We start from the raw sequence: 27,099 nt of genomic DNA on the forward strand, positions 1-27,099 counted from the left end.
GTAGACATGATTACCTCTTGCTTTATCAATGAGGTAAATGAAGCTCAGGGGAAGCAATTTTCCTTGAGAGGTGGGAGTTGAAATCTAGTGTCTTGATTCCAACTGCTCAGTATGTAGAGAGAGTAGGGGAGGGATAAGAGAGAAGGTGATGGCAAGAAGAATGGCAAGAAATTTCCAGGGTCTGTCACTGACCATCAGGGTCTAAGATGGAGCCCTGTTCTGGGTCACTTCCAGGGACCTGGGTCAACCTGCCAGCAATAAGGAAGAAGTAGGCATAGGAAATCTTATAAAAGTAAGCATTGTTTTCAAAAAAGAATAAAAGTATTTAAAACAGATAATCAAGAAGATCCTACCATATAGCACAGGGAACTCAACTCGATATTCTGTAATAGCCTAAATGGGAAATTCAGTTCAGTTCAGTCGCTCAGTTGTGTCAAACTCTTTGCGACCCCATGGACTGCAGCACACCAGGCCTCCCTGTCCAACTCCCAGAGTTTATGCAAACTCACTTCCATTGAGTTGGTGATGCCATCCAACCACCTCATCCTCTGTCGTCCCCTTCTTCTGCCTTCAATCTTTCTCAGCATCAGGGTCTTTTCCAATGAGTCAGTTCTTCACATCAGGTGGCCAAAGTATTGCAGTTTCAGCTTCAACATCAGTCCTTCCAATGAATATTCAGGACTGATTTCCTTTAGGATGGACTGGTTGAATCTCCTTGCAGTCCAAGGGACTCTCAAGAGTCTTCTCCAACACCACAGTTCAAAAGCATCAATTCTTCAGTGCTCAGCTTTCTTTATAGTCCAACTCTCACATGCATACATGACTACTGGGAAAACAATAGCTAGACAGACCTTTGTTGGCAAAGTAATGTCTCTGCTTTTTAATATGCTGTCTAGGTTGGTCATAATTTTTCTTCCAAGGAGTAAGCATCTTTTAATTTCATGGCTGCAATCACCATCTGCAGTGATTTTGGAGCCCCAAAAAATAAAGTCAGCCACTGTTTTCACTGTTTCCCCATCTATTTGCCATGATCTTAGTTTTCTGAATGTTGAGCTTTAAGACAACTTTTTCACTCTCTTTCACTTTCATCAAGAGGCTCTTTAGTTCTTCACTTTCTGTCATAAGGGTGGTGTCATCTGCATATCTGAGGTTATTGATATTTCTCCCGGCAATCTTGATTCCAGCTTGTGCTTCATCCAGTCCAGCATTTCGCATGATGTACTCTGCATATAAGTTAAATAAGCAGGGTGACAATATACAGCCTTGACAATATACTCCTTTTCCTATTTGGAACCAGTCTGTTGTTCCATGTCCAGTTCTAACTGTTGCTTCCTGACCTGCATACAGGTTTCTCAAGAGCCAGGTCAGGTGGTCTGGTATTCTCATCTCTTTCAGAATTTTCCACAGTTTATTGTGATCCACATAGTCAAAGGCTTTGGCATAGTCAATAAAGCAGAAATAGATGTTTTTCTGGAACTGTCTTGCTTTCTCGATGATCCATCTGTGCAGCAGTTTGAGCATTCTTTGGCATTGCCTTTCTTTGGGACTTAAATGGGAAAAGAACTTCAAAAAGAATAGGTATATGTTTAACTCAATCACTTTGGTGTACACCTGAGACTAAGACAACATTGTAAATCAACTGTACTCCAATATAAAATTAAAAAAAAAATTTAAAAAGAGAATAAAAGCAGAGATGCACTTGAGAATTCCCAGCCAGGTCTGCACCCACCTTGTTCCCCAGATAACCCAGAAGGCTGGGCTTGTGCCTTGCCCACCACAACCTTGCTTTTGCCCAGGGGTGTGCTGGAGCTGGCCTGGGAGATTTGATTTTTAGCTGCTCTTTCCAGTTCTGTGTTGGACAATGCTACACAGATGGATAGCAATGGTGGGAGCATTTACACCACCAGAAATGGCAAACACTGCAATTCAAGGCGTTTCCTGGCCAGCCAATTGCTCACCATTCACCAGCACAACACAGCATTTGGTGATGGGGGGATGGAGGCTTGCTGACGGCTGGGCGGTGGATGCCTAGGTGTGGTCAAGGGTGACGGTAGAGCAGGGTGACCCTTTCTGTTTCACAAAGGGAAGGGACAAAAGCTCTGACCTGGGAGTCACATATCTCGGTGATTGACTTTCAGGTCACTCCTCTCTGAGCCTCATCTGTAAAACGAAAATGATCCCTCCCTCCAGGGGTGTCATCAGGATTGAACTGAATGAGATCCAGCAGCTATGGCAGCTGCCGTGTATAGAAGGTGTACGGAGTGCCCGCTCGAGGTGGGGTGGGGGGCTTTGTGAGTGTGGACTCTGCACTCAGCTCCTGTCCAGTGAGAAGCTAACCACTGAGTTCTCCAGCCTCAAAAGCACGCTTTCCCTGCAGCCTGATCCCCAGGGCCACTCCTACCATCCCCTGGGCCTTTCCTCCACTCACGAGCACCAGGAAGTAATCTCTCTAATGTTGCATCAGAAACCTCGTCCAGGCCACTGCCAGCATGGACGCGGGGGTGGGGGACAGAGCAGGCTATTGCAGCCCTAGAGCGTGCTTAATAAATTCATATCAAAACCATAAACCCTGGGCCGCCATAAATTCCTCTGGCCTTGGCTCCTCCAACCTCATCAGCCCTTTGCCCCTGTTAATCTCAAATCTCAGCCTAGGCAGCCCGAGCCTCAAGCTTGGTTTCCATTTTCGTTGCAAAGCAACATCAGCTCCGGTGGCAAACAGCACAGCCCATGATCACCATTTTAGACATGATGAAACTGAGGTTCAGAGAGGTGAAGGAAATTGTCCTAGGCACAAAGCCAGGGAGCAGTTGAGCCAGGACTCAAAGCCAGCCTTCTTTAACCAACCCACGTGGCCTCCCAAGAATTGGGAATTCACCTTCCCCCTACAGAGGCTCCTTCCCCAGCCATGACACTGGGTGCTTTGATCTGTTTATCCCAGATGGAACCCCTCAATAAACGGGAAGAAGTGGGAGGGGCTCTGTGTGATGGGCTGTGTGACCATACAAAGGAATGTCCATGCAATCACCCCAAATGGTGGGACCACCCTACTTCCTCTTCTGTGGAACGCAGATCACCTTTGTCCTACATTTCTCGGATCAGTGTGTGATCTGTAAATTTCAAGGCAAGACCTAAGAGACCTGTCTTACAGGATCCTCTGCCACTGTCTAATGATGGAGAAGCTACAACCTCATCCTGTTTCAAGTCCCACATTTATTGACCACTTCTCTGCTAAACATCGTCGGGCATACTTTCACCCCCACGACAACACCCTGAGTCAGGTGTTCCTATTGTTCTATTTTACAAATGAGGATGAGATTTGTCCACAGTTCAGAGCTGGCCCAACAGCCAAGATTCAAACGCCCATTGTCTGACCCCAGGGGCCACTGCGATGGGACCTGGGAGAAAGCCGATGAGTCAGTCACTGTATGCTGAGCACAGAAGCAGTGCAAATGGATAAAAGTTCATCATCTGACAAATATTGAGGGGCAGAGCCTATGCCAAAGCATCCTGGGGTTTACTGAGGGGCAGAACCATGAGGTGCCTCCCTGTTAGTTTACAATTTTCTCTTATAGAAGGGAAAATTACAAGCAGGGACTTCCCGGGTGGTCCAGTGGTTAAGAATCCACCTGCCAACACACGGGACACGGGTTCCATCCCTGATCTGGGAAGACACCACATGCAACAGAGCATACTTAGCATACACCACAACTACCAAGCCCGTGCGCCTGAAGCCTGAGCAGCGCAACGAAGAGTAGCACCCGCTCACTGCAACTAGAGAAAGCGCGGGCACAGCAAAGAAGACCCCGAGCAGCCAAAAATCAATCAACAATATTTTTTAAAAAATTATAAGCAGTTGAATATTGAGAGCCAAAAGAGAGTGACAGCAGGGGAGATGGTCCTTTGAATGGAGGGATGACAGCACTCTGGGAAGGTCTCATTAGCTGCAGAATTTGGAGGCAGGGGTGAGACAGAGAAAAGACGGATGTGTGTTCATGGAGAAGGAGAAAGATGGAGCATCGAGTCATGGCAGGCAGCCTGTGGATGGGAGGGAGGATGGAGACCAGTGTTTCCCAACCTGCAGTCACTGTACTCGTCACATCCCCTCCACACCCGAGTACCACTGCACCTTACTTACCATTTTTCTTTATTTTTTTTAAATAAAGTAGTCTGATTTTATTTAATTAATGATTTTTTTTGGCCATATTGCGAAGCCTGGAGGATCCTACTTCCCTGACCAGGGATTGAACTCCAGCCCTTGGCAGTGAAAGCTCAGAGTCCTAACCACTGGACCATCAAGGAATTCCCACTGTTTTTCTTTCAATCAACTCATAAGCATTCTCTTTATATTGATCACTGATATAAATGGAAAGCCAGTATCACTTTGCTGTGTAGATAGAAGATGATTGCAAAATTAGAGCAAAAAGTAAGTGATTTATTTTTAAGGTGGAGCCAGAGAGGATCACCCAGGGAAAGCTCTGTACTTTCCTCTTCAAATGGGAAATTGACAAATATCTAGAGAGATGTGCTATCCAAACTTTCTCTGTAAAGTTTTTGGAAGGAAGGAAGACTTGTAAAGAGACAGGTTGTGGTGGCAATGGCATTGAATGCCATCTCTGGGTAACCCTAAAGTCACTCAGCACGCCCACTGAAGTCTTCAACCCACACCTGGAAGCAAGCCATGGTGGATGGTCTGGGCCAGGGGGTGGGGGCCTCAAACACTGGGCAACTGGAATTTCTTTGGGGGAAATAGAAAAGTCACCGGAGAGAGGATACTGGGGGAAGGTTGTGGCCGGGTCTGTGTTTTTAAAGGCTCACTCTGGTAGCTTTGTTGAGGATGGATTGGATGGGGTGCAGCTGTACGCAGGAAGACCAGTGAAGATACTCGTGTGCTGGACCAGATGAGAGATGGTGAAGCTGGTACCATGTGGAGGCAATAGAGATGTAGAGGAGGGGCCCAATCCAAAAGACGTGTTCATTCATTCACTCACTCAACAAATATGTAATAGGTGCCCATTGCGTGCCGGAGCACTGTAGGAACCAAGGTACACAGGGGGTGGGCAGGACAGATAAAGTCCCTGACTTCATGAGGCTTACCTCCTAGAGGGAGCAGGCTGACAATGCTTGAGTGAATACATTTAAAAAGGTAATTTGAGGGACTTCCCTGGTGGTCCGGTGGCTAAGACTCTGTGCTTCCAATGCAGGGGACCCAGGTTCAACCACTGGTCAGGGAACTAGATCCCACATACCACAACTTAGAGTTCACATGCTGCAACTAAGACCCAGAACAGCCAAACACATAAATAATTTTGTAAATAGAAAAATGCAATTATTCTTTTAAAAAGATAATTTGAAACAGTCAAGAGCTGTCAGACGGTCCAACAGTCAAGTTCTTTGAAAGTAAAACAAGGTATTGTGAATGAGTGAACAGGAAGTAACAAAAAGGGTTCAATTAAAAGTGCTGAGGATGCGATGACATCACGTCAGGGGGTCAGGGAGAGCCTCCCCGAAGAGGCGAATCTGGGCTGAGATCTGGAGGCTGACGAGGGGCTGGGGTAAAGGAACGCCAGGGAGCCGCAAGTGTCAAAGCCCTGCAGCAGGAGCCAGCTGAGCATCTTAGAGGCTGAGCACAGTGGTCCGTGTGGCTGGAGCAGAGTGGGAGACGATGGAGTCTGAGAGGTGGGCAGGACCAGGTGGGACCATGAGAATGATCATAGATTGTATTCTGGGGGCCATGGGAAACTCTCAGACGTTTTCCAATAGGAAAGTGATGTGATTTGATTCACGTTCTTAAAAGGTCACCCTTTGCTGTGTAGTGCATGGACTCCAAGGAACAAGAAGGGAAGCTGAAAAGCCCAGAGGTGACCTGTGCGGTGCTTCAGGGGAGAGACAATGACAGCTTGAAGAGACTGGTGTGGTAGGAGGAATTCTAAGGTGGTCCCCCTCAAAATGCTCCCCCCCTTCCCGGTCTCTGTGCACTTTCTCCATACTTCTCAATCAGACACCAATTTAGGAGCTTCTGTAAAGGGATTCTGCAGGTGCAATGAAGGTCCCAAGCCAGTGACTTTGTGATGTAGAGATTATTCTTGTTGGGCCTTCCCTAATCAGGGGACACTTGGGGTTAGGAGGTCCTGGGGAGCTCTTTTTGGCAAATAAAATTAGAAGCAGGAGAGGGATTTGCCATGAGGGCTAAAGCTCTCAGGACAGATGCTGTGGTTGCCAGGGGCTAGGGCTGTGTCGGGGGGTTTAAATACAAAGGCGTATAGGGGAGGGGTCTTGGGGTGATGGAAATGTTCTGTATTTTGACTGCGGTGGGGCTACATCACTATATACAGTTGCCAAAACTTGCAGACCCATGCATGAAAAGGAGTCGGATTTAGAATATGGAAATTAATACCTTAGTTTTTTTTTTAATGTAAGAAAAAAAGCCAGAGTTGCTTGAGCTCATTTAAAAGAGGATGTATAGGTTGCAGAGCGCTGTAGGGGTGACTGCAATCTGGGTCCCTCCACCATCCTGGTCAGAAAGAGGAAAAGGAGGACTTCCCCAGTGGTCCAGTGGGTAAGATTTAGCCTTCCAATGCAGGGGATGTGGGTTCGATCCCTAGTCAGGGAGCTAAGACTCTACCTGCTTTGCAGCTCCAAAACCAAAGCATAAAGCAAAAGTATAATTGTAAAAAAATTCAATACTTTTTTTAAAAAAAGAAAGAAAGAAGGAGGAAAAGGGCCCAAAACAGGTGACACAGATGTCGATGGAGAGGGAAAGCAATTCGGGCAACATTGGTGGCGGGCCTACTGTGTGCTGAGGGTGCTGCCTCACTCCCTGTCTCACGTGGCTGGCTCAATGGGCCGGGGGCAGGTTCAGTGAACCGTACTTGATTTACAGATGAGAGTAAATGACTTGCCCTGGATCCACACAGACCCTCACAGCGGTGTGCCTTGCACTCTCTTCTCTGTTTGTCGAATGAATGAACACGTGAATGAATGAATGAACACGTGAATGAATGAATGAATGAACGAATGAATGAATGTCACTGTGCCCCAGGTGCTGAGGCGTCACCAGCAAGTTCAAACTGAGGATATGAGAACATGGTTTTTTTAGCGAAGTCGGGGCCATAAAACCTGTTCCATTTCCCCGACTTGTGCAACCCCGTCCCTCCCCCTGTGACTCTGAAATTGCTCCCCGGCCTTGAGAAGGGCTCCCTGGGCTTATCTCAGGGGGAGAGTGAAACTGTAAAAGGCCTTTATGGCTTTGAGATCACGTCTGGCAGCAGCAGCGATTGTCGCCATAAACCTGAGCAGCCGTGCTGGGGCGATGCCCGGGGCAAGAGAGTCAGGGGACAGTTGAGAGCTGCCCAGGGATGGCTCCGGCAGAGCTGGCCCCATGCATCCCACCCTTCAGCCTTGCAGAAACCCAACGGGCAGCTGTGGCTGAGATTTGTTTTTTAATTCTTCAATGCACCTTTTTTTTCACATGACATGTCTGAGGTTAGGATATGTCTTTAAATCAATCATATCTGACAATCACTGTTGGTCAAATCAGATGGTGGTCATACCTGGTTGGTTCTGGTCATTATTTCAGGTGGCCTGCCTGGTCCACTGCCCTCTCTGTGTATTCCTCACAAACCACTGATTTAAGGACCATTTGAATCCTGGTTGCTTCCTGAAAATCTTCCATTGACAACTTCCAATAAAAGCAAGAAAGCCCCAGGGTCAAACCTGCAGAATTGGAATAAACAGGTTGGAAGAAAGTCCTGAAGACCCCATAGTGGAGCATTCTTTCAAGGAGTGGTGGGTGATCAAATTTTAACAGTAATAGAGGACAATACTGCATGAAAAAATATGGACAAGGAAGATGTTGTGCAGAAAAGTTATCTGAAAAAAAAAAAAAAAGTTATCTGGATGAGCTGGACGCTGACTGGGAAGAAGTTTTAGGAATTCTTAACTAATTTATTTCACATAGATTCTTCTTTATATCTATCTGCAAGGGTGTCATATGCTTTTAAAGATAATGTCTAAATAAGTCTCAGAGCTCTTTAATAAAAATAAAATAAAAATTCTAAGTGATGAGAAAGTGTTATGTCATAACATGTCAGTGTGTTTTCTTTCCTAATAGTACACAAAATGCTAGGGCCTCTTACAGCCTTAAGAAATCTTAGGTTGGATTCTACCCATTTCACAGGTGAGAAAACTAGGGATAAAAGAGGGCATGGGTTAAATAAGGCGGTGGCAGGCGGGGGTGGGGGTCCTCTCTGATCACAGATCCTGTGCTCCGTCTAATACCCAAAGCTGACTTGTACATGGACACTGATTTCCCATCTCCCTCCACAGTCTCACCCCCAGGCAAAGTCTGCCATCCCTAAGGGGATCTGGGAGGCAGCAAGCTTCCCTGTTGTTCAAAATTTAATCAGGAGAGGGCTTGCCAGAAGCCTTTTGCCCAATGGACCAATGGCCTCTTTTACCCATCACCCAAGTCAGCAGCCTCAGCCTGGCTAAGCCCACCCCAGTCTGGGCCAACACACGTCCTTTGGGCTCGGCCTAGAACTATGGCGCATGTGTCCAGCACAACCCCACCCTTAATCGCCTGTCTTGCCCCAAGCAGACTGGACTCCCACCTTATTTTACAGATGAGAAAACTGAGGTTCAGAGGGTTTGCCTGATTCTCTCATGGTCACAGGTAAGTCAGTGTCAGGAAAAGTCTGGAATCCAGGACTCGAAACTGAATGGCCTTTCCAACTTCACAGATGTCCTAGATCCAGAAGAGGCAGGCTGGGATGAGAGATCAGAGACTCCAAGCGGGTCAAGGGAGAGACTTTCTGGCCAGAGTGATTGCCGAGCCCTGAGCATGTAGTTAGACAATAAAATACACTGAAGGTCTTTCCCTGGATCTTCTAAGACCCACAAGTTCTGGGACCACTGTGCTTACAGGGGTGGTAGAGGCGCTGTCTTATTCAGAGGATGGGGCCAAACTACACTCACTATCTTTCCCATTCACGTCAGGTCCAGCCTCTCCCTCTTAAAACCCTCCGGTGGCTTCCCATTATTTCTGGAACCAAATCCGACCTCCTCACCAGGGCCCCAACATCCTACATAAAGTGGCTCCTGACTGCTTCTCTGAGATCCTCTCCTATCACCCTGCCCCTTGTTCACTCTGTTCCAACCCCTTGGCCCCCCCTTTGTTCCTCAAAACACCAAAACGCTTCTCATCTCACAGCTTCACAGCCTTTACCCTGATGTTCCATTTTTCTGGAACATTCTTTCCTCAACTCTCCTCCTGGCCAGTTCCTTTTAACCATTCAGGTCTCTGCTCCAATGTCGCCTTTTGGAGTGGCCTTCTCTGACCAAGTTAGCTAAATAGATGAAGCATTGCAGGCTAGATGGTCTCTGTTGCAACTACTTAAATCTTCCGTTACAGAATGAAGGCAGCCATAAACAGTCTGAAGGTGAATGGGCATGGCTGAGTTCCAATAAAACTTTATTGACAAAAGTCAGCAGCAGGTCAGACTGGGCCAGTGACCATAGTTTGCTGACCCTTGCTCTAACTTATCATCTTGTTTGATTTTTGTCATTGTGCTTACCACTCTCTGAAATGATTCCTTTGTGTAATGATTTGTCTTCCTCTGTTCTTGCCGCCCAAACTGTCAGCTCTAATCTGCTGTCAGTCTTGTCCAACACTGCTGTGGAAGCCAGTCTCCAAGATGGCCCCCAAGGAGAGCCCCTTCCTGGTACACACACTGTCGTGTTGTTCTCTCCCAGACTCAACAGGACTGTCCTGTGTAACCACTAGGATATTGTGGAAATTTAAAAGTGTGACTTTGAAGGCTAGGTTATAAAAGACAGACGTGGTGGTTTTCATTTTGCCATCTTGGATTACTTGCTCTGAGGAATGTTGTAAGGAACCTCAAGCAGCCCTGTGGTGGGGTCCACATGGGGAGGAGCTGAGGCCTCCTGTCAGCTGCCGGCCATGTGAGTGCACCATCTCAGAAGTGGATCTTCCAGCCACGGTCAAGCCCTGGCTGCCAATTTGATTGCAGCCTCATGAAAGACCCTAAGCCAGACCATCCAGCTAAGCCGCTCCTGAAGTCCTATCATACAAAAATTGTGATGTCAAAAATGTTTGCTGTTTCAAACTAGGATAATTTATCATACAGTCATAGATTAAAAAAGAAAAATCAAAACAGTTGCCCAGCACAATGATTGGCTCAGTAAGTACTGGTGAATAAAAAAACTAGGTGCTTAATAAATATTATAGAATAACACATTTAAATAAATATTTAAAAGGTATACATGTAATATTATATAAACATATGTAAAAATACAAACTCAATAATATAGAAGGGCACAAGTAAGACTTTCCAAATTCACTAACAGTCCTTGGACAAGGTGCCTATGCAAGAATTCTTCCAATATTGAGATGCTAAGCTTCTTGAGTTCTCAGTTTCTATGTTTCTAATATTCTGTGATTATATGACTCTGAGATTTTAGGTTTCTGTCTCACCAAGTCTATAATTCTAAGACTTTGTGATTCTCTGATTCTGACATAGTATGAATCATCTATCAATACATCTCATCCTCTCATCCTCGGTTACCTCCTGAGATGGTTAGATGGCATCATTGACTCCGTGGACATGACTTTGAGCCAACTCCAGAAGATAGTGAAGGACATGGAAGCCTGACATACTACAGTCCCTGGGGTCACAAAGAGCTGGATATGACTAAGAACAGAACAACAACATCAACACATATTTTTGTTCAGAAACTCTTTTTTCCAGGCACAATGTCAGGAGCTAGGGGCATGGTAGAGAAAAGACGATGCCTGTTCCTGCCCTCCAGTGCCTCTTGAGCTCCTGGGGACACAGGCAAGCACATAGGCATATATGATCCACAGCGAATTGTCATACAGGTAGACAAGAACTGTGGGTGGGGGTGGGGAAGGAGGTAACAACCTGGCCTCCTTGGGAGGGGTGTGAGCAGAAATAGCTTCCCAGAGGATTTAGGAAAAGAGAGAGAGTATTCAACCAGAGAAAGGGAATGCTAGAGTACACTGTGTTCCAAGTGAGTGGAACAGCAAGTGCAAAGGTCCAGGGGTTAGGGAGAGAGAGAGTATGTGACATATCTGGTAAATTAAACCAAGGTTTTTCCAAGTTGGTGCAGAGCTGGGGGTGGGGTGCTGGAGAGAGGCAGAGTGGCAAGAGACTTATGGCCAGATGACAGATGACTTAGTAAACCATGTCAAGGAATTTGAACTTTATCCTGAGGGCAAAGGGGAGCCCATGAAGGGTTTTAAGAGAAAGAGTGACACAGTCTGCTTAGAGTTTAGAAAAATGCCTCTGGCTGCTGCTTGTAGTTTTGGAAAGAAGAGAGACCAGGGAGGAGGCTGGAACAAGATGCCAGGTGAGAGAAGAGGCCTGAATGCATGGGAAACGAGCCCGAGAGAGATGCTTAATCCATGGTGTGGTGATCAGTGCGTGTGTGGACTGTACTGGTCACCTGTGAACCCAGCCCTCCTGGACTTCTAAGGTTCTCTGACTCTGTGCTCAAAACTCCATACCTCTCCAACACAAAATACCTGTTGATATCACTATGTAATCCCTGACCTCACAGTGCCCTGCATCTCTCCTTTCCAAGCCTCAGTTTTCCTTGTTTGCAAAGTGGGGGTCATCAAGACCTTCCTTGCAAAGTAGCCGGGAACTGAGGGCTGGTGTGTGGTCAGCATCTAAAACAAGGCAGGTGGTCCATCTGTGGGAGGCAACTTTGCCCCAAGTGCTGGAAATACAGGTATTGTCAGGAAAGAACCGAGTCTTATGGTGACAAGACAGATCAGAAAGGAAGAACAGAGATAAGGAATAGCCCTGTTCTCGTCTGCTCCTGGTGACCTGGGTTGCTCTGGTTTCTGGGCTTCTGGCTGGGCAAATGGTGCCCAGATTTGTTTGCTTGCTTCCAGGTACCGTCAGGTATACCAGGTGGCCATCAGGCTCCCTGTAACTGTAGCTTGATAGCCTTCCCAGTTCCTCCCTTTGATCTTAAACTCCCCTGAGAGCTTCACACACCAGCTGGGGGTAGCCCGGCAGGGTCTAGTCTTTCCTGGGCAGCTCAGAGCCAGGCTAAGTGCCACCCAGTTGGTTGGAGCCAACCAGCTCCCAAGTGAGCCCATGCTCAAGGCTACAGTACTGTAGGCACTCTCTTCTTAGACAACGATTCTGTTGGCTCAGTCAAGAACATGTCTTTGGAGACAGAAACCTCATTCATCTCCCCAAAATGACAATACGTGGGCCTGAAAGAGACCCAAGGCTCTTTTGTTACAATTTGCTTCTTGCCAGTGGTTCAGCTTTGAAAAAGTGAAAGTGTTAGTTGCTTAGTCATGTCCGACTGTTTGCAATCCCATGGACCCATGGATCCCAGGCTCCTCTGTCCAAGGGTTTCTCTAGGCAAGAACACTGAAGTGGCTTGCCATTCCCTTCTCCAGGGGGGATCTTCCCAACCTAGGGATTGAACCTGGATCTCCTACATTGTAGGCAGATTCTTTACTGTCTGAGCTACCAGGTTCACTTTTAATTCCATTTAATTCAGAAACTATCAGCTGAACTACACAACTGTGGGCAAACCCCACAGAGCTGACAGGACCCTTGGAGATACTCCTTTCTTGGAAGAGTATATGGGAAGCTGAGAGTGATGTGCCTAAAACTACATGGAGTTTTGTGAAGGGTTGGGCTTGGAGTTCAAGGCCAGAGCTCTCCACCTGTTTCTCTGCACACAGCAGGGGCTCCACAAACATCAGTGAAATTAAGTCAAATTAGGAGTTTGTGACACGCATCATATACATTACTAGCTAGCATTTGCACTGACTATTTCTAGAAGTAAGAGGAGCCTGGAGAGAAAGGTGGCCTCTGGGAGGTGAGTTGGGCAGCTGGGGTCAGGGGTGGGAGGAAGCTCTACTTTTAATTTCCTGGCTTTGTACCTTTCGAATGTTTTAGAACAGAGTCAATCAATCAAACAAACAATCATGATTAAATAAACAATGAAGTGGGAGCCAGGCTCTTTTGTAACTCCATGCCTTTGTACATGCTGTTCCGTCTGGGTGAAATACCCTTTCCCGGTTTGCCCTACCTGGAAAACTCCTACGCAATTTACTACAAGACTGGACTCAAACGTCCAGGGTCTGAGGCCTGCTGCTGCCTCCCTGTGATGGTTCCTGTCTGTCCGTCCAGCACCTCCACACACCCTCATCGGCTCTGTTTTATGCACCAGGAGACGCCCATGCCTCCTGACTTCTCACCGGATTCTGCCAAAGAGAGCCATCAAGGGGAGAATAAAAGGCAGGATGAGGAAAAAGCATGGATAGTTACGCACGTTTCCCCTCAGGTGACAGAGCCTGAATTTCTCCATGGCCTCACTTCCACGGTTCCAGCTACTTCCGGGAGCAGTAACACTGTTCCCTCTCTCGCTCCTGTAGGTCTGGGGGTGAGATCGGTGCCCCACGTTCTAGACCCTGGGTGCCTCAGTGCTCCCTGAAGTGTCCCTTAGCCTGCCCACACCGCTGTAAACACGCCATTCATTAAATCTGCCTGTTGAGCCAGTGGTTCTCGACCTGGAGGTCTTGCTTCTCAGGAGACATTTGGCAAGATCTGAAGACCTCTTCAGTTGTCATGACTGGCTGTGAGGATGCTGCTGGACCAAGTGGGTGCAGGCCAGGGATGCTGCTAAACATCCCCCGATGAACAAGGCAGCTCCTCTCCCCAACAGAGAATTATTCTGCCCCAAATGTTAATGGTGGGACTTCCCTGGTGGTTCAGTGGTGAAGAGTCCACCTGCCAATGGGTTCCATCACTGGTCTGGGAAGATGGGTTCCATCACTGGTCTGGGAAGACCCCACACGTCATGAGGTAACTAAGCGCGTGCTCCCCAACTACTGAAGCCCATGCACCCCAGAGACCACGTGCTCCGTAACAAGAGAAGCCACTGCAATGAGGAGCCTGAGCACTGCAGTGAACAGTAGCCCCCACCCGCCCCTAGAGAAAGCTTGTGCGCAGCAGTGAAGGCCCAGTGCAGTCACAAATAAATAAGTATAAATAAATAAAATGGCTATGTTAATTTTTTTTTTTAAAGTAAGAGCCCCAGTCTGTTATGTTACAGTGAAGGATCACTCTCAGGCAGACCAAAGGTGACCAGTTGATCCTTTTTCGCCCAGAACGTTTCCACTTTTGAATTCCATGGACTGTATAGTCTATGAGGTCGCAAAGAGTTGGATACGACTGAGCAACTTTCACTCTCCAGCTCCTGAAAGCCCTCTCAGTCTTGGGCAAACTGAGATGGTCTGTCACCTTAGCAGGTCAGATGATTGGCCTGCCCACAAAATTTAAAAATAATAAAAGGCTAGCATATGTTGAATATTTATTATTTGTCAGATGCTTGTCTAACGTCGTTATAAGTATTAGCTCATTTAATCTTCATAAGAACTCAGTGAGGTAAATATTAGTACTGTGTCCTAAACTTTGTACTGTGGCACAGAGAGGGACCACAATTACCTGAGGTCACATAGCTCCTGAGTAATAGAGCCAGGATTTGCTTCTAAATCATCAGAATCATATTTAATCATGGCCTTTACTATACATTTGGATACAGTTGACCCCGAACAAAGTTGGGGTTACAGGCACCCATCCCTGGTGCAGTCAAAAATCTGTGTATAACTTATATCAGCCCTCCTTACAAGCAGTTCCTCCATAGTAGTGGTTTCTCCAGTATCCACAGTTCTGCACCCATGGATTCAACCAACCATGGATTGTGCACTATTGTAATATTTACTATTGAAAAATATCTGCATAAAGGTGGAGCCACACAGTTCAAATCCATGTTGCTCAAGGGTCAACTGTATATTTTAAAAGATCTTTTAATTAACAATAGTAATGACAACGGGCTTCCCAGGTGGCACTAGTGGTAAAGAATCTCCCTGCCAATGCAGGAGACATAAGAGATGCAGATTCGATCTCTGGGTCGGGAAGATCCCCTGGAGGAGGGCATGGCAACCCACTCCAATATTTTTGCCTGGTTAATCCCATGGACAGAGGCAGCCTGGTGGGCTAATGGTCCATCGGGTCTCAAAGAGTCAGCACGACTAAAGCAACACCACACACGCATGAAATAATGATAATAACTGTGAAATCTATTTTAAAACATTTTTTGAATTAGTAATAATGATAATATATGTGTGTGTATGTGTGTATATATATATACATATATATATATATTTGGCTGCACCACCAAGAGACCTACAGGATCTTAATTCCCTGACCAGGGATCTAACCTGCGCCCCCTACAGTAGAAGCGTAGTCTTAGCAGCTGATTGCCTGGGAAGTCCTAAATTTTTAAGCATTCGAATATACCTTCCAAACTTTAACCCAGTGGAGACAATTTATATTCTAACTTAAATGACCAGATTTGCCTGTTGTGTAGACCACAGAATAAAGCATGTTGGAGCCACCTCTGCTAAATTAAAGCTGGAGTGGAAGACTCAAATGTTTACAGGGCCAGACAACAAGGTCCTACTAAATAGCACAAGGACCTATATTCAATATCCTGTGATAAACCATAGTGGAAAAGAATATGAAAAAGAATGTACATACATATATGTATAACCGAATCTCTTTGCTGTATAATAGAAATCACCATAACATTGTAAGTCAACTATACTTCAATAAAATAATTTTTAAAAAATAAAGGTCATACGTAACTAACAAACATAAAATGCTTACAGGGCCAGGTGTGCAATGTTGGTGGGTAAGGCGGGCCTGTGCAATAGGGGGTGGTGGGACTGTGGCAAAATGGGAACAGAAAGCATTGTTGAGAAGGGGCAGCCGGGACTCAGCTCCAGGCACTTGAGATTGGGGGCCCAGCAACAGCAGATCTTCTAAGAGAGGCCAGACATTGATTTTTAACAGCAACCAAGACAGTGAAAAAAAAAACAAAAACACCAGGTGCATAAAGCAAAACTTATCTGTGGGTCAAATCCAGTCCCTGCCCACTACCCCCTAGTGACCTACTGTTTTGGGGGTTTCTTTAATCACTATTTGGTGCTTGCTTCAGCAGCACATATAGTAGAACTGGAAAAACACAGAGAATATTAGCACGACTCCTGCGCAAGGGTGACGTGCAAACTCATGAACCCTCCATATTTTGGGGAGGGGACATGTGTAACATATAGCTGACTCTGTTGTACAGCAGAAACTGACACAAAAATGTAAAGCCATTAAACGGCAATAAAAAAAGAAAAAATAATAATACACGTAAAAAACATTTAAACATTTTACAAATCGCTTTTTGAAATTGCGGTATATTCATACAATATATGAATTCATAATAAAAGTACATGCAAAAAACACTTAAACATTTTAAAAATGGCTTTTGAAATTGTGGTATATTCATACAATGGAATGCTATACAGCAATGAGAAAGAACAGACTCTAGCTGTAAAAAATACGGATGAATCTCTCAAATACAAGCCAGGTACAAATGAATACGTCCTGTATTCCATGTCTATGAAAGTTCAACAGACCAAAATAACCTAGGGTGCTGAGGGTCAAGATCATGGTTACTCTGTAGAGAGGTGAGCTGTGAATGACTGGAAGAGTCACAGGAAGGCTTGGGGGGCTGGCCAGGGTCCCTGTCTTCTGGGTGCCAGGGACACCATGGTGTTCTTTTTGTGAGGATTACTGAGGTGTACACTTTGGCTTGGTGCATTTTTTAGAAATGTATGTTGTATACTTTATATAAAAATTTTGAAACATACATGTACACAGACTTTTACCATTTGGAAATGTTTCTCTGGATGAAGCAGGATTGCACTTGAATACAAAGGAAACCAAATGCTGGAATAATTGACTTCAGAGGCTGGGTTTCCCTGCAGAAAGCTTCTGAGAGCTCTTTGTTGGGTATATAAAAAGAACACATTGTCAGGAATGCCCTGATTCGAAATTATGGCATTCAATAAAACAGCTCCATGTTTCTCAAGGATCATTTGTATATCAATAACTGTGCTGAGAATCCTGCCGATTTTCTTCATTTCTTTTACTCAGATTCTTGGGTGTTTGAAATTGTAAAATAACTTTCTATATTGTTTATATATCAGGCTTCCATAGGAAAAGGGGTTTTGTGGCTAAGAAAATACGAGAACCTGAAGGTTGAGCTTCTAAGTCCTGCCTATCAGAAGCAGTGTCCAGACAACAGGACGTGTCTGGAGGTGATTCAAGGACAGGGATGATGGGAGGGGAGTGTCCGTGTAAGGAGGGCGTCGGGGGAGGGGAGGCTGCGGCCATTTCTCAGAGGGCGTGTCTCCACTTACAAAGGGCCTTTTTATCCTTAGTCATCTCTTCAGCAAACACGTTCCAAGTGCCCACCATGCCAGGTTACAAGTGTGCAAGTTAATCTTAGAATCACAAAGACAGGACTCCTAACACTGCCAAGACACCATCAGAGCTTGTGACTAGGACCCTCGCTGGGTTCCGCCCACCTCCCAAACAACCCAGATGGACCCCTCCTCATCACCTCCGCGGTGGGGTTACCATCCCCAACTCCATGGGCGACCCCTCACTCATCTCCCTGCCCCTCTCAGCCCCCTAAATCAACTCTCTTCAGAGTGTTTCTACGAATCACAAATCAGAAGGCGTTCACTCCTGGAGTCCCCTGGTGGTCTAGACGTTAAGGAATCACCTGCCAATCCAGGGGCCACGGGTTCAATCCTTGGTGTGGGAAGATTCCACCTGTCGTGGGATAACTAAACCTGAGTGCCACAACTACTGCAGCTCATGCACCCCAGAGCCCATGCTCTGCCAGAAGAGAAGCTGCTGCGATGAGAAGCCCACAAACTGCAACTAGAGAGTAGCCCCCACTTGTTGCAACTAAAAGCCCACATGTAGCAGCGAAGACCCAAGGAAGACCCAGCACAGCCATAAATAAATAAAGAAATTTTTCTTTTTTTAAAAAAAAGAAGAGGACGCTCACTTCTATCTTAGCCAACTTGAAAGTTACACCCAGGCCACAGAGAGTGACATCCGAATTCCTTCCACGGCTCCCAGGCTCCACACCAATCTCCTCTTCTCCCCTCTCTCCAGTAACACAGGTCCAGTTCAGGGCCATTGCTCTCACTGTTCTCTTGACTTGGACATCTCTTCTCCTACCTCTTCAAATGTCTGCTGATTCTTTTTTTTTTTTTTAAGTTTTTTTGATGTGGACCATTTTTTAAGGCTTTACTGAATTTGTTACAGCATCGCTTCTCCTCTATGTTTTGGATTTTTGGCTGCAAAGCCTGTGCGGCCTTAGTTCCCTGACCAGGGATAGAACCTGCGTCCTCTGCATTGCAAGGTGGATTCTTAACCATTGGGCCACCAGCGAAGTCTCTATCTGCTGGTTCTTGCGATTCAGATGTCACCATAAATGTCAGCCAACCCCAGCAATGGACAACATAGGGGCCTCTCCAGGGAGGACTGCAAAGCTGGGGACAGGAGGATGGCGGGCAGAACCATCCTGGGTGGTGTTGTATACTCTTTGAATTTTATACCATGTGCATATTCAAAGATTATTAATTTTAAACAGAAGTATCTCCTTCGGGAGGCCTCTCTGGAAATTGACCTTTCCCAGTTACTTCCTCTTACAGTGCTTTAATTCTCTTTTATGAAGTGTTTAATACATTTTGTAACTGCCTTGGGTTTTGTCTTGCTTTACTTTAACTCTCTTAAAACTTTTTTATTTTTGGCTGCACACGGAGGGGTTCTCTAGCTGTGGCGATCGGGGGCTACTCTCTAGTTGCAATCTGTGGGCTTCTCATTGCAGTGGCTTCTCTTCGTTGTGGAGCACAGGCTCTGGGGCACACAGGCTTTAGTAGTCGCAGCTTGCAGACACTAGCGCTCGGGCTCAGTAGTCGTGGTGCTCAGGTTTAATTGCCCCACTGCATGTGGAATCCTCCTGGACCAGGGATGGAACCCAGGTCTCTTGCATTGGCAGGTGGGTTCTTAACCACTGGACCACCAGGGAGGTCCTTGACTCTCTTTTTAGTTTATTTCTATCTCCCCATCAGGAGCACAGGAACTTTTGTCTTCTCTACCACTTAGCACAGACTGGGCAGACAGTAGGTCTTCAAAAAATATTTATTGAATAAGTAAAGAAGAGAAGGGAGGATGCCTGGGATGATAATGGAGTTACCCAGGCAAAACTAGGGCTGGGAGCGTTGGGGTTTGAGGATCTGAAGAAGGTCAGGCTTATGGGACTGGAGATGTAAAAGCCAGACAATGAGGCAGGCAAGATAATGTCCATTTTATAGGTGAGGAGTCGAAGACTCAGACAGGGCAAGGGACTTGCCTAAGTCATCCAGGAGGCCAGGGTCTCAATTTGGAATCTAGGTCCCAACTCAAGGTTAAATAGAATCTCATAGTGTTTGAGCACTTACATGTACTGACTTATGAGTTGGGTATTAGTATCACTTCCTCATTTAATTGATGAAGAAATCAGGGCACAGGGTGGTTGAGTGACTTGCCCTGGTCACACAGGAAGTAGCTGAGCCTAAAACCTTTCCCTGGCTCTTGAGGGCTCCCAGTTTCCAATCCACAGTCTTCCCAAGCCTCTGCCCTCACAAAAGTCTCCACTTATCCCCCGGAGGAGCTTTGAGTTCAAAGCCTGACACACTCTAGAGCTTTGGACAAAGCCAGGAAACTGTGAAACGTTCTGGGAGCCGGGTTCCCCCCAACTCCAAACTGAAAGAAGGCAAAAGTAGCCCTGCTGTGAGAAAAAAGTGATAAAAATAATTATACAACTTGTTGAGTGATAAAAAATAATTGTAGGGCTCCTGGCAAACAGCCCGAGCCGTAGAGATACGGTCTAATGATAGCAGGAATTTATGGCTCTGTGGGCCCAGCCTTTCTGAGGCGGGGGTGATAGGAGTTGGGGTCACGAGTGGGGTCACGGGCAGAAAACTCCCAGCAGCCCCTTCTTGGGGTGAGGCCTGAGCCCCTCCCCTACCAGCCTGGGCAGTGATTTCTGGGGCTCTCTGACAGGCACACCCCAGCCAATGGGCCCCATTAGTCATCCATCTGGTTGTGGCTTGGGTCTCTTGCCACTTGCCTCTTTAAAATCCTATAAACTAGGGGACTTTCCTGGTGGTCCAGCGGCTAAGACTCCTCGTTTCCAATGCAGGGGGCCCAGGTTTGATCCCTGGTCCAGGAACTAGACCTCACATGGTGCAACTAAAATCCATGTGAAAAAACCCTATGAACTATTAGCACTTTATAGTGACTTGGTTCAGTCACTAATTCTCGGGGTCCTGGGGGAAGGTAGGGAACAGCCTTTGGAGGTGGAGTGAGATCCTGAGGGCACAGTGACCCATTCCTCCTGCATAAGAGGACGTTTTCTGAGGTCCCCATCTGTGCCTACTCTAACGAGGCCAGGGGGAAGGTGATGACTAGACACTGTGAGTTGCCCAGGGTCAGAGTGCCCCGCAGGGGGACATCAGGGCTGGGCAGTGGGTTCCAGGTCTAAGGACTGCAGTCTTCCCACCACAAAAAAGACTGGGAGTGGCTTATCCCTAGAAGCATTCACAGCTAATTCTTAAAGACATCAAATTAGAACTCTAGTTGTTTTTATGGAAAACAAAATCTATGTACCATAAAAGCTCAGATAATGCAGAGAAGCATAAAGAAGAAAATTCAAAACACTGACGTATTACCACCCAGAGGAAAAAAGAAAAAACACCCGTAGCAGAAGTGGCAGAGTTCTGGGGTCAAGAGCACAGCCTCTGAGACCAAAGTGCCCCGATCCAGGCGGCAGCTCTGTGCTACCTGGGCAGCCTACAGAGTGCTAACTGTCTGCCTGCACAATTGTCTAAGGCAGCGCCTGTCACACAGGTCTGTTAGGAGCATTACTTCCAGAGGACCTAGCACAGCACCCACACAGAATGAGTGCTGTTACCTAAGTGACTGCCCAATGAATCCTTCTCATGCATGTTCTGTACATACAGCTTACACCCATGAAATGGATTTTTAAATATACTCAATGAGGTAGTCTAGGCATCTTTCTACGTCCTTTAAGTTCATTTATGTAAGAAAGGCTTTGCATTTTTCTACAGTAATCAGAACTTTTTAATTAATTAATTGACTTATTAATTTATTGGCCTCAGAAGAGGTGGCAAGAATACACAGGAGAACTATACAAAAAAGATCTTCATGACCCAGATAATCACGATGGTGTGATCACTCACCTAGAGCCAGACATCCTGGAATGTGAAGTCAAGTGGGTCTTAGGAAACATCCCTATGAACAAAGCTAGTGGAGGTGATGGAATTCCAGTTGAGCTATTTCAAATCCTGAAAGCTGATGCTGTGAAAGTGCTGCACTCAACATGCCAGCAAATTTGGAAAACTCAGCAGTGGCCACAGGACTGGAAAAGGCCAGTTTTTCATTCCAATCCCAAAGAAACGCAATGCATGAGAATGCTCAAACTACAACACAATTGCACTCATCTTACACGCTAGTAAAGTAATGCTTAAAATTCTCCAAGCCAGGCTTCAGCAATACGTGAACTGTGAACTTCCAGATGTTCAAGCTGGATTTAGAAAAGGCAGAGGAACCAGAGATCAAATTGCCAACATATGCCGGATCATCGAAAAAGCAAGACATTCCAGAAAAACATCTATTTCTGCTTTATTGACTATGCCAAAGCCTTTGTGTGGATCACAATAAACTGTGGAAAATTCTGAAAGAGATGGGAATACCAGACCACCTGACCTGCCTCTTGAGAAACCTGTATACAGGTCAAGAAGCAACAGTTGGAGCTGGACATGGAACAAGAGACTGGTTCCAAATAGGAAAAGGAATACATCAAGGCTGTATATTGTCACCCTGCTTATTTAACTTATATGCAGAGTACATCATGAGAAACACTGGGCTGGAAGAAGCACAAGCTGGAATCGAGATTGCCGTGAGAAATATCAATAACCTCAGATATGCAGATGACACCACCCTTATGGCAGAAAGTGAAGAACTAAAGAGCCTCTTGATGAAAGTGAAAGAGGAGAGTGAAAAAGTTGTCTTAAAGCTGAACATTCAGAAAACTAAGATCATGGCAAATAGATGGGGAAACAGTGAAAACAGTGGCTGACTTTATTTTTTGGGGCTCCAAAATCACTGCAGATGGTGATTGCAGCCATGAAATTAAAAGATGCTTACTTCTTGAAAGGAAAGTTATGACCAACCTAGACAGCATATTAAAAAGCAGAGACATTACTTTGCCAACAAAGGTCTGTCTAGTCAAGGCTATGGTTTTTCCAGTGGTCATGTATGGATGTGAGAGTTGGACTATAAAGAAAGCTGAGCCCCGAAGAATTGATGCTTTTGAACTGTGGTGTTGGAGAAGACTCTTGAGAGTCCCTTGGGCTGTAAGGAGATCCAGCCAGTCAATCCTAAAGGAGATCAGTCCTCGATGTTCATTGGAAGGACTGATGTTGAAGCTGAAACTTCAATACTTTGGCCACCTGATGCAAAGAGCTGACTACTTTGAAAAGACCCTGATGCTGGGAAAGATTGAGGGCAGGAGGAGAAGGGGACGACAGAGGATGAGATGGTTGGATGGCGTTACCGACTCAATGGACATGGGTTTGGGTGAACTCTGGGAGTTGGTGACGGACAGGGAGGCCTGGCATGCTGTGGCTCATGGGGTCGCAAAGAGTTGGACACGATTGAGAGACTGAATGGAACTGAACTGATGCAGCATGTGGGATATTAGTTCCCCAACCAGGGATCAAATCTGTGCCCCCTGCAGTGGAAGTGTACAGTTCTAACCATTGAACAGCTAGGGAATTCCCTGGAAGGAAAGTTTTGATTTAAGAGTTGAGCAGCTTGCACATTCAAAAGCCCCTTCCTGACTGCATATTCCTACCAACATCCCTTCAGAGGTGTTTGTACCTGCGGAGAGCTTTCTGCAGACGCCCAAGGCAATTCTGCGTAGAGAGATGGAAACTAGAGCCCGCAGACAGCAAATAACATGCCCAGGGTCACAAAGCTGGAACTTGAATCTCTCACATCTGAACTCCAGAGGCAAGACAGAAAATTCGCACTGAGACATCCAGGAGGGTTTTAGAGTCAATTGGATGTGATGCTGAATTCCTGTTCTGCCAGTACTAGCTGAATCACCTCGGGCCAGCCTCTTAACCTCCCTGAGCATCAGTTTTCTCATCTGTAAAATGGGGCTGCTGAGCCCCGTTACACACTGTTGCCATAGAGATTGATGTGCTTGGTCGCGTCTGATTCTTTGCAACCCCATGGACTGTAGCCCTTGAGGAGCCCACAGGCTCCTCTGTCCACGGAATTTTCCTGGCAAGAATACTGTTGTGGATTGCAATTTCCTACTCCTGGGGATCTTCCTGACCCAAGGATCAAACCTAAGTCTCTTGCATCTCCCGCATTGGCAGGCAGATTCTTTACCACTGAGCCACCTGGGAAGGCTCATAGAGATTGCTACTACCTGGGTAACAGCTGTTGTTTCTGGAACAGCAATGCCTGTGGGGCTCCATGCTAAGTGCCTTTCAGACACTATGCCACATAACTCATGAGAGGCCCAGGGAAAGCGCACAGCGGCAAACAGCACCGTGAGAGCCCTGGGGGTGTACATTTCATAACAGGACGGGCTTTGGCTCTTCTGCTCATTGTGTTACTTCAAGGCCTGATGCATAACAGGTGCTCAAAAAAAACTGTTGATAAATAACTAATTCAGCCAGTATTGATGACAAAAGGGCTCCATGACTTAGCAGGTATGTGACTTTCAGCACGTCTCTTAACACCTCTGAACTTCAATTTTCTCCTAGGTCTCATGGGTACCATAACACAGGCAACATTCATCAGGTGCTAACTCTGTACTGGGCCCTATTCTAAGAGATTTATATGTAATATATCCTTTAAACCTTACAACACCCTTTGAGGTACTATTACTAACCCATATTAAAGTCAAACCAGCTGAGACTAAGTCCCTTGGTTAAGGTCTTACAAGTAGTAAGAGGTGGAGCTAGGATTCAAATCCCTCAGGACTCTGATGCCAGAGTACACTGCTTAACACTATCTAGGCTTCATTTCTGAGAGTAACCCTTCCTTCTCCTCAACCATAGAAAGAATAAATGTATCAAGACACATTCATGGAATGGAATACTACACAGCAATGAAAAAGAGTAAGTTATAAATAACCAAAACAATGGAGGTGAGTCTCACAATTATGTTAAAGGGAACCAGGCACAAAAGAGTACTAGAGTTGTCAGAAAAAAATATAGGATATTTGGTTAAGTTTGAATTTCAGATAAACAATGAATTTTTTTAGTATAAAAATATTCCAGCTGAGCTATATAAAATCCTAAAAGATGCTTCTGCTAAAGTGCTATACTCTATGTGCCAGCAAATTGGGAAAACTCAGCGGTGGCCACAAGACTGGAAAAGGTCAATTTTCATTCCAATCCCAAAGAAAAGCAATGCCAAAGGATGTTCAAACTATTGTACAACTGTGCTTATTTCACTGGGAGCAACATAATGCTCAAAGTTCTTAACCGAGACTTCAACAGTATGTGAACCGAGAACTTCCAGATGTACAAGCTGGATTTAGAAAAGAGGAACCAGAGATCAAATTGCCAACATTTGCTGGGTCATAGAGAAAGCAAGGGAATTACAGAAAAGCATCTACTTCTGCTTCATTGACTATGCTAAAACCTTTGACTGTGTGGATGACAACAAACTATGGAAAATTCTGAAAGAGATGGGAATACCAGACCACCTGACCTGTCTCCTGAGAAACCTGCATGCAGGTCAAGAAGCAACAGTTAAAATTGGACATGGAACAACAGACTGGTTCAAAATTGGGAAAGGAGTACATCAAGGTTGTATATTGTTACCTTTCTTATTTAACTTACATGCAGGGTGTATCAAGTGAAGTGCTGGGCTGGATGAATCACAGGCTGGAATCAAGACTGCCAGGATAAATATCAACAACCTCAGATATGCAGATGATATCACTCTAATGGCAGAAAGTGAAGAGGAACTAAAGAGCCTCTTGGTGAGGTTCGTGAAAGAGGAGAGTAAAAAAGCCGGCTTACAAATCAACATTCAAAAAACTAAGATCATGGCATCCGGTCCCATCACTTCATGGAAAATAGATGGGGAAAAAGTGGAAACAGTGGCAGATTTTATTTTCTTGGGCACCAAAATCACTTTGGATGGTGACTGCAGCCATTAAAAGATGCTGCTCCTTGGAAGAAAAGCTATGACCAACCTAGACAGCATATTGAAAAGCAGAGACATCACTTTGCCAACAAGGTCGGTATAATCAAAGCTACTGTTTTTTCAGTAGTCATGTATGGATGTGAGAGTTGGGCCATAAAGAAGATTGAGTCCCGAAGAACTGATTCTTTCAAATTATGTTTCTGGAGAAGACTCTTAAGAGTCCCTTGGACTGCAAGGAGATCCAACCAGTCGATCCTAAAGGAGATCAATCCTGAATATTCACTGGAAAGACTGATGCTGAAGTTGAAGCTCTAATATTTGGCCACCTGATGCGAAGAGTCGACTCATTGGAAAAGAGCCTGATGCTGAGAAAGATTCAGGACAGGAGGAGAAGGGGGCGACAGAGTATGGGATAGTTGGATGGCATCACTGCCTCAACAGACATGAGTGTGAGCAAACTCTGGGAGATAGTGAAGGACAGGGAAGCCTAGTGTGCTGCAGTCTATGGGATTGCAAAGAACCAGACACCGCTTAGCAACTGAACAACAGTGTCCCATAGGAAATTCAAATTTAATTGGCATCCTGGCTTTTTATGTGATAGACCTGGCAACTCTAAACATTATATATGTATAATTTGATTTATATGAAGTTCAAAAACACGCAAAATGAATAAATGGTGATAGAAGTCAGGATAGTGGTTGCCTTGGGTGGGGGGTGAGTGGAAAGGTTGTTATAACAGTTTCACACCTTGATCTGGGTGCGGGTATCTGTGTGTGTACACTTAGAACAACTCACCAGGCTGTACACTCAGGGCTTATACATTTTACATGGTAAATTGTGACTCCATTAAAACATTTTTAAAATTCTAAAGAGCAGTACACCCTATCTTTAAAATCTTTGGTAATAGCATCAAACTAATGAGGTGCTTGGAAGGACAAAATGAGATAAAGTTTGTGAGTCGGTTAGCACATTCTAGGAGCTCATAGCAAAACCTCAGTAAATAGAAGCCACTGTTAATTTGAAGATTGGCATTATTATCATCCTCTTCTGTCATTTTCTCTAATGCAGATTGACTGGAGCGCCCCCAGGTGTCTACATTTTCTCATAGCACCTCAGTTACTGCAAAGAACATCCTTGATACAAGCTTGGAGTCTTAATTCCAAAAGGCAATGCTTTGCTTTTCTTTTGCTCCAGGAACACATAAGAAAATACCAGAATCCACATGAGACCAATGGGTCTCAAGTCCAGCTCCAGTCCTTTTCGCGATAGCCCCCTGAAGTGCGTCAGAAGGAAGGCAGAAGGGGATGCCTGGGTTTGCCTCTCTGACCCACTGTCAAAGCACAGTGACAAACAGCATCCTGTTTCACAGGAACTCTCATGGTAAACCAGTCTATCCTAAAGGAAATCAACCCTGAATATTCGTTGGAAGGACTGATGCTGAAGCTGAAGCTCCAATACTTTGGCCACCTGATGGGAAGAGCCAACTCATTGGAAGAGACTCTGATGCTGGAAAAAATTGAAGGCAGGAGGAGAACGGGGGTGACAGAAGATGAGATGGTTGGATGGCATCACCGACTCAATGGACATGAATTTGAGCAAGCTCTGAGAGACAGTGAAGGACAAGGAAGCCTGGTGTGCTGCAGTCCATGGGGTTGCAAAGAGTCAGAAATGATTGAGTAACTGAACAACAACACATGGTAATATTTGAAAGTAGCATTGGAAGGGCTTTCACATTAATAATAATCACAACTTTCAGTGAGCTCATCACCTGTGCAAGCACCACGCTGAGAGATATACATCCATTTCCCCCCTTAGTCTTAAAATGACCTGTGAGGCGTATATTGTTTTCTAGCCTGCTTTTTTTCCTCTC

At 45.6% G+C, this 27,099-nt stretch overlaps 1 non-coding gene across 1 annotated transcript; it reads left to right on the plus strand.

The window, feature by feature from the left end:
• Positions 1-16,061: 16,061 nt before the first annotated feature.
• On the plus strand, positions 16,062-16,167 carry LOC133045310 (U6 spliceosomal RNA). The gene has a single exon (XR_009690189.1). It is a non-coding gene; the product is annotated as a U6 spliceosomal RNA (small nuclear RNA).
• Positions 16,168-27,099: the final 10,932 nt, after the last annotated feature.

The sequence above is a fragment of the Dama dama genome, chromosome 23 (genome assembly GCF_033118175.1).
Source record: "Dama dama isolate Ldn47 chromosome 23, ASM3311817v1, whole genome shotgun sequence".
NCBI classification, from domain to species: Eukaryota; Metazoa; Chordata; class Mammalia; order Artiodactyla; family Cervidae; genus Dama; species Dama dama.